This window comes from Triticum aestivum, chromosome 7A (assembly GCF_018294505.1).
Source record: "Triticum aestivum cultivar Chinese Spring chromosome 7A, IWGSC CS RefSeq v2.1, whole genome shotgun sequence".
Lineage (NCBI taxonomy): Eukaryota > Viridiplantae > Streptophyta > Magnoliopsida > Poales > Poaceae > Triticum > Triticum aestivum.
Window position 1 is genome coordinate 533301000 of NC_057812.1, and position 12279 is coordinate 533313278.

Here is a 12279-nt window from a genome sequence, read left to right on the forward strand (position 1 = left end):
ACCCATTTTAAAAAAGTTCATTGATCTTAAAAAAAGTTCTTTGAATTTTAAAATTAGTTCAACAAATTTTTAAAAAGTTCAAAAACGTTCATCCATTTAAAATAAATTCATCAATCTTCAATTGATTTTGAAAAAATTAATCAAATATGAAAAAAAATATCAAATTTGAAAATAGTTCTTGCATTTTGAAAAAAAAAAGAAAAGGCATTAAATGAAGGAAAGAAAAACCAAATAAAACCTGTCTAGAAAAAAACGCAACGCAAAAAGAAAAAAAACTGGCTGGAAGCTTCGCATAATTGGGGCTTCCGCGAATGGGGAAATTATAAATAGAAAAAAGGGAACTTTGTATGCACAGGTGATTTGATGTCCTAGTGGTAGGTCGTTTCTCTTTGAACCGAGAGATGTCCTGTTGAAAATCTTCGCGCGCACCTTCTTTTGTTTAAACACGAAAAAAGAGAGAGTAATGGGCCGGACCAACCTGGTGAGGTGGTCTGCCTCGGTTGGGAAAAAGCACCTAAACAGGCGCCTGAAGCGCCGAATAGGGAGTGCCCCCTAAAACAGGGTGCCGGGTAAAGCAAGCACGGGCCTTGCCACGCGATTTGGCCCGGCCTAGTGTGGGGCGCAAGCTCCAATTTGTTGTTTTGGAAAATGATCAGAAAATGTGAAAAAACTTGAGATCTGTAAAATGTTCCAAATATTTAAACAATTTAGATTCTAAAAATGTCCATGAATATTTAAAAATATAGTGTATCTAATAAAATATTGGTTACTTTTAAAAATATTCTCATATTCTTAAATTTTCAATTTCAAAAAAACGTTCCCGAATTTTAAAAATGTTACCAATTTTAAAACTCAAATAAAAGCAAAATTTGGAAAATGCTCCCAGATTTTAAGAAATGTTAATAAATTGAAATTTTTTTCCTGCATATAAAAACTATTCATTATTTTGATAAATGTTTCTTGAATTTATAAAAACAGATTTCAGAATTTCTTCCAAATTTTAAAAGTGCCAATTTTTTAAATACATATTAAAAATATTCAGGAGCTATAATAAATATATAAAAGATAAAATGATTTTTCTGGAAAAATAGAAAAAATACAAAATTTTGAGAAAAACGACAGAAAAAGAAAACAAATGAAAAAGGGCGACGCTACGCATCGACCGGTAGATAATATAAAAAGTTCTGCCGCATTCGTGACCATTGGATAGAGGTGCGGATGGCGTCCGATCTACCTATGTGACAAGTCGTCTTTGCAACAAGTGTGTTATTTGAAAGTGCTACTGATCGACTAGAGGCGGGTGAATAGGCGATTTTTATGAAAGTCTTCAAAACATGGAAGTTTAGAAGACAAACGATAGAAATAAACCTATTACCATGCAGCGGAAGGTAGACTACACTAGGCAAATCATAGTCAAGTATTCAATGGAGTGAAAGCACAATGACTAATAGCAGCTAGGCAGTAAAGATCAGGTAGGAAGATATTATGAAGCCAATCAGAACAAGCAGTCACTCAGTGACGACAAAAGATAAAGCAATCATACAGTGACTTCACAAGGACCAACAGTAAGTAAAGGGAAGGGAAGGATGAAACCAGTGACTCGTTGAAGACAATGATTTGTTGGACCAGTTCCAGTTGCTGTGACAACTGTACGTCTGGTTAGGGAGACTGAGATTCAACTCAGAAGACCTCGTCTTCACCTTATTCCCCTTGAGCTAAGTGAAGGAAATATGCCCTAGAGGCAATAATAAAGTTATTATTTATTTCCTTATATCATGATAAATGTTTATTATTCATGCTAGAATTGTATTAACCGGAAACATAATACATGTGTGAATACATAGACAAACAAAGTGTCACTAGTATGCCTCTACTTGACTAGCTCGTTAATCAAAGATGGTTATGTTTCCTAACCATGAACAATGAGTTGTTATTTGATTAACGAGATCACATCATTAAGTGAATGATCTGATTGACATGACTCATTCCATTAGCTTAGCACCCGATCGTTTAGTATGTTGCTATTGCTTTCTTCATGACTTATACATGTTCCTATAACTATGAGATTATGCAACTCCCGTTTACCGGAGGAACACTTTGGGTGCTACCAAACGTCACAACGTAACTGGATGATTATAAAGGAGTACTACAGGTGTCTCCAAAGGTACATGTTGGGTTGGCGTATTTCGAGATTAGGTTTTGTCACTCCGATTGTCAGAGAGGTATCTCTAGGCCCTCTCGGTAATGCACATCACTTAAGCCTTGCAAGCATTGCAACTAATGAGTTAGCTGTGGGATGACGTATTACAGAACGAGTAAAGAGACTTGCCGGTAACGAGATTGAACTAGGTATTGGATACCGACGATCGAATCTCGGGCAAGTAACATACCGATGACAAAGGGAACAACGTATGTTGTTATGCGGTCTGACCGATAAAGATCTTCGTAGAATATGTAGGAGCCAATATGGGCATCCAGGTCCCGCTATTGGTTATTGACCGGAGACGTGTCTCGGTCATGTCTACATTGTTCTTGAATCCGTAGGGTCCGCACGCTTAAGGTTTCGATGATAGTTATATTATGAGTTTATGAGTTTTGATGTACCGAAGGTAGTTCGGAGTCCCGGATGTGATCATGGACATGACGAGGAGTCTCGAAATGGTCGAGACATAAAGATTGATATATTGGAAGCCTATGTTTGGATATCGGAAGTGTTCCGGGTGAAATCGGGATTTTACCGGAGTACCGGGAGGTTACCGGAACCCCCCGGGAGCTATATGGGCCTTAGTGGGCTTTCATGGAAAGGAGAAAGGGGCAGTCCAAGGTGGGCTGCGCGCCTCCCCCTCCCCTAGTCCTATTAGGACTAGGAAAGGTGGCCGGCCCCCTCTCTCTCTTTCCCCCCTCAAGGAATCCTATTCCAACTAGGATTGAGGGCGAATCCTACTCCCAGAGGGAGTAGGACTCTCCTGGCGCGCCCCCCTTGGCCGGCCAGCCCCTCCCCTTGGATCCTTTATATACGGAGGCAGGGGGCACCTCTAGACACACAAGTTGATCCTTGAGATCGTTCCTTAGCCGTGTGCGGTGCCCCCTGCCACCATATTCCACCTCGATCATATTGTAGCAGTGCTTAGGAGAAGCCCTGCGACAGTAGAACATCAAGATCGTCACCACGCCGTTGTGCTAACGGAACTCCTCCCCGACGCTTTGCTGGATCGGAGCTCGGGGATCGTCATCGAGTTGTACGTGTGCTAAGAACTCGGAGGTGCCGGAGTAACGGTGCTTGGATCGGTCGGATCGGGAAGACGTACGACTACTTCCTCTATGTTGCGTCAACGCTTCCGCAGTCGGTCTGCGTGGGTACGTAGACAACACTCTCCCCTCTCGTTGCTATGCATCACCATGATCTTGGGTGTGCGTAGGAAATTTTTTGAAATTACTGCGTTCCCCAACAGTGGTATCAGAGCCAGGTTTTATGGTTTGATGTTATATGCACGAGTAGAACACAAGTGAGTTGTGGGCGATATAAGTCATACTGCCTACCAGCATGTCATACTTTGGTTCGGCGGTATTGTTGGACGAGATGACCTGGACCAACATTACGCGTACGCTTACGCGAGACCGGTTCTCCCGACGTGCTTTGCACATAGGTGGCTTCCGGGCGACAGTCTCTCCAACTTTAGTTGAACCAAGTGTGGCTACGCTCGGTCCTTGCGAAGGTTAAAACGGAGTCTATTTGACAAACTATCGTTGTGGTTTTGATGCGTAAGTGAGATTGGTTCTTGCTTAAGCCCATAGCAGCCACGTAAAACTTGCAAAAACAAAGTAGAGGACGTCTAACTTGTTTTTGTAGGGCATGTTGTGATGTGATATGGTCAAGGCATGATGCTGAATTTTATTGTATGAGATGATCATGTTTTGTAACCGAGTTATCGGCAACTGGCAGGAGCCATATGGTTGTCGCTTTATTGTATGCAATGCAATCGCGATGTAATGCTTTACTTTATCACTAAGCGGTAGCGATAGTCGTGGAAGCATAAGATTGGCGAGACGACAACGATGCTACGATGGAGATCAAGGTGTCACGCCGGTGACGATGGTGATCATGACGGTGCTTCGGAGATGGAGATCACAGGCACAAGATGATGATGGCCATATCATATCACTTATATTGATTGCATGTGATGTTTATCTTTTATGCATCTTATCTTGCTTTGATTGACGGTAGCATTATAAGATGATCTCTTACTAAATTATCAAGAAGTGTTCTCCCTGAGTATGCACCGTTGCGAAAGTTCTTCGTGCTGAGACACCACGTGATGATCGGGTGTGATAGGCTCTACGTTCAAATACAACGGGTGCAAAACAGTTGCACACGCGGAATACTCAGGTTATACTTGACGAGCCAAGCATATACAAATATGGCCTCGGAACACGGAGACCGAAAGGTCGAGCGTGAATCATATAGTAGATATGATCAACATAGTGATGTTCACCAATGAAACTACTCCATCTCACGTGATGATCGGACATGGTTTAGTTGATTTGGATCACGTAATCACTTAGAGGATTAGAGGGATGTCTATCTAAGTGGGAGTTCTTTAAGTAAATTAACTGAACTTAAATTTATCATGAACTTAGTCCTGGTAGTATTTTGCAAATTATGTTGTAGATCAATAGCTCGCGTTGTTGTTTCCCTGTGTTTATTTTTGATATGTTCCTAGAGAAAATTGTGTTGAAAGATGTTAGTAGCAATGATGCGGATTGGATCCGTGATCTGAGGTTTATCCTCATTGCTGCACAGAAGAATTATGTCCTTGATGCACCGCTAGGTGACGGACCTATTGCAGGAGCAGATGCAGACATTATGAACGTTTGGCTAGCTCAATATGATGACTACTTGATAGTTTAGTGCACCATGCTTAATGGCTTAGAATCAGGACTTCAAAGACGTTTTGAACGTCATGGAGCATATGAGATGTTCCAGGAGTTGAAGTTAATATTTCAAGCAAATACCCGAGTTGGGAGATATGAAGTCTCCAACAAGTTCTATAGCTAAAAGATGGAGGAGAATCGCTCAACTAGTGAGCATATGCTCAGATTGTCTGAGTACTACAATCGCTTGAATCAAGTGGGAGTTAATCTTCCAGATAAGATAGTGATTGACAGAATTCTCTAGTCACCATCACCAAGTTAGTAGAACTTCGTGATGAACTATGATATGCAAGGGATAACGGAAACGATTCCCAAGCTCTTCGTAATGCGGAAATTGACGAAGATAGAAATCGAGAAAAACATCAAGTGTTGATGGTAGACAAGACCACCAGTTTCAAGAAAAAAGGCAGAGGGAAGAAGGGGAACTTCAAGAAGAACAGCAAGCAAGTTGCTGCTCAAGTGAAGAAGCCCAAGTCTGGTCCTAAGCCTGAGACTAAGTGTTTCTACTGCAAAGGGACTGGTCACTGAAAGCGGAACTACCCCAAGTGATTGGCAGATAAGAAGGATGGCAAAGTGAACATAAGTATATTTGATATACATGTTATTGATGTGTACTTTACTAGTGTTTATAGCAACCCCTCAGTATTTGATACTAGTTCAGTTGCTCAGATTAGTAACTCGAAACGGGAGTTGCAGAATAAACAAAGACTAGTTAAGGGTGAAGTGACGATTGATATGATCATCATCGCACACTCCCTATACTTTCGGGATTAGTGTTGAACCTGAATAAGTGTTATTTGGTGTTTGCGTTAAGCATGAATATGATTTGATCATGTTTATTGTAATACAGTTATTCATTTAAGTAAGAGAACAAATTGTTGTTCTGTTTACATGAATAAAACCTTATATGGTTACACACCCAATGAAAATAGTTCGTTGGATCTCGATCGTAGTGATACACATAATCATAATATTGAAACCAAAAGATGCAAAGTTAATAATGATAGTGCAACTTATTTGTAGCACTGCCGTTTAGGTCATATTGGTGTAAAGCACATGAAGAAACTCCATGCTGATGGGCTTTTGGAATCACTTGATTATGAATCACTTGATGCTTGCGAACCATGCCTCATGGGCAAGATGACTAAGACTCCGTTCTCCGGAGCGAGCAACTGACTTATTGGAAATAATACATACTGATGTATGCGGTCCGATGAGTGTTAAGGCTCACGGCAAGTATCGTTATTTTCTGAACTTCACAGATGATTTGAGCAGATATGGGTATATCTACTTGATGAAACATAAGTCTGAAACATTTGAAAAGTTCAAAGAATTTCAGAGTGAAGTGGAAAATCATCGTGACAAGAAAATAAAGTTTCTACGATCTGATCGCGGAGACAAATATTTGAGTTACGAGTTTGGTCTTCAATTAAAAGAATGTGGAATAGTTTCACAAACTCATGCCACATGGAACACCACAGCATAATGGTGTGTTCGAACGTCATAACCGTACTTTATTGGATATAGTGCAATCTATGATGTCTCTTACCGATCTACCACTATCGTTTTGGGGTTATGCATTAGAAACAGCTGCATTCACATTAAAAGGGGCACCATCTAAATCTGTTGAGACGACACCGTATGAACTATGGTTTGGCAAGAAACCAAAGTTGTCATTTCTTAAAGTTTGGGGTTGCGATGCTTATATGAAAAAGTTTCATCCTGATAAGCTCAAACTCAAATCGGAGAAGTGCGTCTTCATAGGATACCCAAAAGAAAAGGTTGGGTACACCTTCTATCATAGATCCGAAGGCAAGATATTCGTTGCTAAGAATGGATCCTTTCCAGAGAAGGAGTTTCTCTCGAAAGAAGTGAGTGGGAGGAAAGTAGAACTTGATAAGGTAATTGTACCTTCTCCCTTATTGGAAAGTAGTTAATCACAGAAATCTGTTCCTGTGGCTACTACACCAATTAGTGAGGAAGCTAATGATGATGATCATGTAACTTCAGATCAAGTTACTACCGAATCTCGTAGGTAAACCAGAGTGAGATCCGCACCAGAGTTGTACGGTAATCCTGTTCTGGAGGTCATGATACTTGACCATGACGAACCTACGAACTATGAAGAAGCGATGGTGAGCCCAGATTCCGCAAAATGGCTTGAGGCCATGAAATCTGAGATGCGATCCATGTATGAGAACAAAGTATGGACTTTGGTTGACTTGCCCGATGATCGGCAAGCAATTGAGAATAAATGGATCTTCAAGAGGAAGACGGACGCTGATAGTAGTGTTACTATCTACAAAGCTAGAACTGTCGCAAAAGGTTTTCGACAAGTTCAAGGTGTTGAATACAATGAGAGTTTCTCACTCGTATCTATGCTTAAGTCTGTCCGAATCATTAGCAATTGCCGCATTTTATGAAATCTGGCAAATGGATAAACAAAACTGCATTCCTTAATAGATTTATTAAAGAAGAGTTGTATATGATACAACCAGAAGGTTTTGTCAATCCTAAAGGTGCTAACAAAATATGCAAGCTCCAGCGATCCATCTATGGACTGGTGCAAGCATCTCGGAGTTGGAATATACGCTTTGATAAGTTGATCAAAGCATATAGTTTTATACAGACTTGCGATGAAGCCTGTATTTACAAGAAAGTGAGTGGGAGCACTACAACATTTCTGATAAGTATATGTGAATGACATATTGTTGATCGGAAATAATGTAGAATTATTCTGCAAAGCATAAAGGAGTGTTTGAAAGGAATTTATCAAAGGAAGACCTCGGTAAAGCTGCTTACATATTGAGCATCAAGATCTATAGAGATAGATCAAGACGCTTGATAAGTTTTTTCAATGAGTACATACCTTGACAAGATTTTTGAAGTAAGTTCAAAATGGAACAGTCAAAGAAAGAGTTCTTGCCTATGTTGCAAGGTGTGAAATTGAGTAAGACTCAAAGCCCGACCACGGCAGAAGATAGAAATAGAATGAAAGTCATTCCCTATGCCTCAGCCATAGGTTCTATAAAGTATGCCATGCTGTGTACCAGATCTATTGTATACCCTACACTGTGTTAAGCAAGGGAGTACAATAGTGATCTAAGAGTAGATCACTGGACAACGGTCAAAATTATCCTTAGTGGAATAAGGAAATATTTCTCAATTATGGAGGTGACAAAAAGGTTCGTCATAAAAAGTTACGTCGATGCAAGTTTGACACAGATCTGGATGACTCTAAGTCTCGATCTAGATACATATTGAAAGTGGGAGCAATAAGCTAGAGTAGCTCCGTGCAGAGCATTGTTGACATAGAAATTCGCAAAATACTTACGGATCTGAATGTGATAGACCCGTTGACTAAAATTATCTCACAAGCAAAACTATGATCACACCTTAGTACTCTTTGGGTGTTAATCACATAGCGATGTGAACTAGATTACTGACTCTAGTAAACCCTTTGGGTGTTCATCACATATCGATGTGAACTATGGGTGTTAATCACATGGTGATGTGAACTATTGCTGTTAAATCACATGGCGATGTGAACTAGATTATTGACTCTAGTGCAAGTGGGAGACTGAAGGAAATATGCCCTAGAGGCAATAATAAAGTTATTATTTATTTCCTTGTATCATGATAAATGTTTATTATTCATGTTAGAATTGTATTAACCGGAAACATAATACATGTGTGAATACATAGACAAACAAAGTGTCACTAGTATGCCTCTACTTGACTAGCTCGTTAATCAAAGACGGTTATGTTTCCTAATCATGAACAATGAGTTGTTATTTGATTAACAGGATCACATCATTAAGTGAATGATCTGATTGACATGACCCATTCCATTAGCTTAGCACCCGATCGTTTAGTATGTTGCTATTGCTTTCTTCATGACTTATACATGTTCCTATAACTATGAGATTATGCAACTCCCGTTTACCGGAGGAACACTTTGGGTGCTACCAAATGTCACAATGTAACTGGGTGATTATAAAGGAGTACTACAGGTGTCTCCAAAGGTACATGTTGGTTGGCGTATTTCGAGATTAGGTTTTGTCACTCCGATTGTCGGAGAGGTATCTCTGGGCCCTCTCGGTAATGCACATCACTTAAGCCCTGCAAGCATTGCAACTAATGAGTTAGCTGCGGGATGATGTATTACAGAACGAGTAAAGAGGCTTGCCAGTAACAAGATTGAACTAGGTATTGGATACCGACGATCGAATCTCGGGCAAGTAACATACCGATGACAAAGGGAACAACGTATGTTGTTATGTGGTCTGACCGATAAAGATCTTCGTAGAATATGTAGGAGCCAATATGGGCATCCAGGTCCCGCTATTGGTTATTGACCCGAGACGTGTCTCGGTCATGTCTACATTGTTCTCAAACCTGTAGGGTCCGCACGCTTAAGGTTTCGATGACAGTTATATTATGAGTTTATGAGTTTTGATGTACCGAAGGTAGTTCGGAGTCCCGGATGTGATCATGGACATGACGAGGAGTCTCGAAATGGTCGAGACATAAATATTGATATATTGGAAGCCTATGTTTGGATATCGGAAGTGTTCCGGGTGAAATCGGGATTTTACCGGAGTACCGGGAGGTTACCGGAACCCCCCGGGAGCTATATGGGCCTTAGTGGGCTTTCGTGGAAAGGAGAAAGGGGCAGCCCAAGGTGGGCTGCGCGCCTCCCCCCCTCCCCTAGTCCTATTAGGACTAGGAAAGGTGGCCGGGCCCCCCTCTCTCTCTTTCCCCCCTCAAGGAATCCTATTCCAACTAGGATTGGGGGGGGGATCCTACTCCCAGAGGGAGTAGGACTCTCCTGGCACGCCCCCCTTGGCCGGCCAGCCCCTCCCCTTGGATCCTTTATATACGGAGGCAGGGGGCAACTCTAGACACACAAGTTGATCCTTGAGATCGTTCCTTAGCCGTGTGCGGTGCCCCCTGCCACCATATTCCACCTCGATCATATTGTAGTGGTGCTTAGGCGAAGCCCTGCGACAGTAGAACATCAAGATCGTCACCACGCCGTCGTGCTGACGGAACTCCTCCCCGACGCTTTGCTGGATCGAAGCCCGGGGATCGTCATTGAGCTGTACGTGTGCTAAGAACTCGGAGGTGCCGGAGTAACGGTGCTTGGATCGGTCGGATCGGGAAGACGTACGACTACTTCCTCTATGTTGCGTCAACGCTTCCGCAGTCGGTCTACGTGGGTACGTAGACAACACTCTCCCCTCTCGTTGCTATGCATCACCATGATCTTGCGTGTGCGTAGGAATTTTTTTGAAATTACTGCGTTCCCCAACACTAAGGACACCCAGTCCTCGCCCAATCACTCTGGTAAGTCTTCAAGGTAGACTTCCAAACCTTCACAGACTTCGTTCACCGGCGATCCACAATGACTCTTGGATGCTCAGAACGCGACGCCTAACCGGCTGGAGGATTCACAGTCCTCAAGTGTAATAAGTCTTCATATCACACAGACAGGAAGACTTAAGTGATGCCTAACACTCTTTGGCTCTGGGTGTTTAGGGCTTTATCCTCGCAAGGAATTCTCTCTCAAAGGCTTCGAGGTGGGTTGCTCTCAAATGACAAAAGCTGTGTACTAACTCTGAGCAGCCAACTGTTTATGGTTGTAGGGGGTGGGCTATTTATAGCCACTGGGCAACCCGACCTGATTTGTCCGAAATGACCCTTGGTCACTAAGGAACTGACAGGTGTTCCAACGGTCAGATTTCAAACACACACGACAACTTTACTTGAGCTACAAGCAAAGCTGACTTATCCAACTACGGACAAGATTTGCTCTCATAGTCTTCACTCGAAGACATAGGATTTTGGTTAAGCATCACTTCAGTCATTCTGACTGGTTCTCTTGGACCCCACTTAACAGTACGGTGGTTTCTATGACCCAACAAGGAAAAACACAGAACGACGAAACTGCTAAGTCTTCGCGCTCCATAGTCTTCACGCGATGTCTTCTCTTGTCATAGTCTTCAATGTGAATGTCTTCACATACCATCTTTGACTTCAATGTCTTCATACATTTTTAGGGGTCATCTCTGGTAGGAAAACCGAATCAATGAGGGACTTCTACCTGTGTTATCCTACAATTCTCACAAACACATTAGTCCCTCAACTAGGTTTGTCGTCAATACTCCAAAACCAACTACGGGTGGCACTAGATGCACTAATCTCCCCCTTTTTGGTGATTGATGACAAACTGGTTGAAGGTTTCAACGGGGAATAAAATATGTGAAATTGTAAAGGATAGGGGATTGTCATCATAAGTGGCAAAGGCTCCCCCTGAAGATGTGCATATAAGTAATTTGCTTTTGGTATGCAAATGCACATGGCAGGTTGTACTTGTGGAGATCCTCTTCAACTTATGATGACAATTCATCATGCATGAAAAGTAAGTGAAGATAATGACATGCATAATGAAAAATGGACGTCTGCAAAATGATCTAAGTGCGGAATTTATCGTCGCACATGCGGAATTTATCATCGCATCACAGAAAGGCAAATAAGTAGCAGACGACCATCGAGTTTGAGTGTTACAACTCAAAGAACCAAATGTATCAAAACGTGAGAGTTGTAAACACTAGGCAAAATATAAAGCCACCGCCCATATGGACCCACTTGAAGACTATCAAACTCATATGCTTCTCCCCCTTTTGTCAGTAAGGACCAAAAAGGTTTAAAGACATAGAGCACCTACTCGTTCCCATGAGGAGTTGGTGAAGCAGCAGGGTCGTCGGAGTTGGTTGGCGGTGCAGACGAACTCGGTGCAATGGTGATTCGCGCCGAAGGTGGTGAAGTAGCATCGTATTCATCATCGATGACACGTGCATTCACTGTTGCAGCAGAGGAGGAGAACTCAGAGTCTTCAAGAGACGGAGTACGCCGCAGCAAGGTCCTTCTTGGAGGTGTTGAGTCAAACTTGAAGCGTTCAGAGAAACCATCCTCTTGAAGATCATCTTCAGAACACATAAGCGTTAGCTCTTTCCATGTACGCCGACAAGTTTCATGGGCGACAAAGGCATTCTTGGTGGCAAGGTTGCGAATCCTGTTTACGTCCACCAAGAGGCTTTGCATTTGGCGCTTCAGCCAGTCATGATGCTTATCCTGTTTCTGATGAAGGGCAACCAGAAGCTCTCGGTCATTGAGAACACGGGATCGCTTCTTGGGCCGTTGTGCAATGGTGCTTTCAGTGGCTTCAGTGAGGGCACGATGAGGTGCACGGGTAGTACCAGCCAGAGGATAAACACGAGTGACTGCTAGGTCGCCTTCAATGTGTTGAGAGAAACTTTGCTTATCAGCATTCTGAAGACTAAG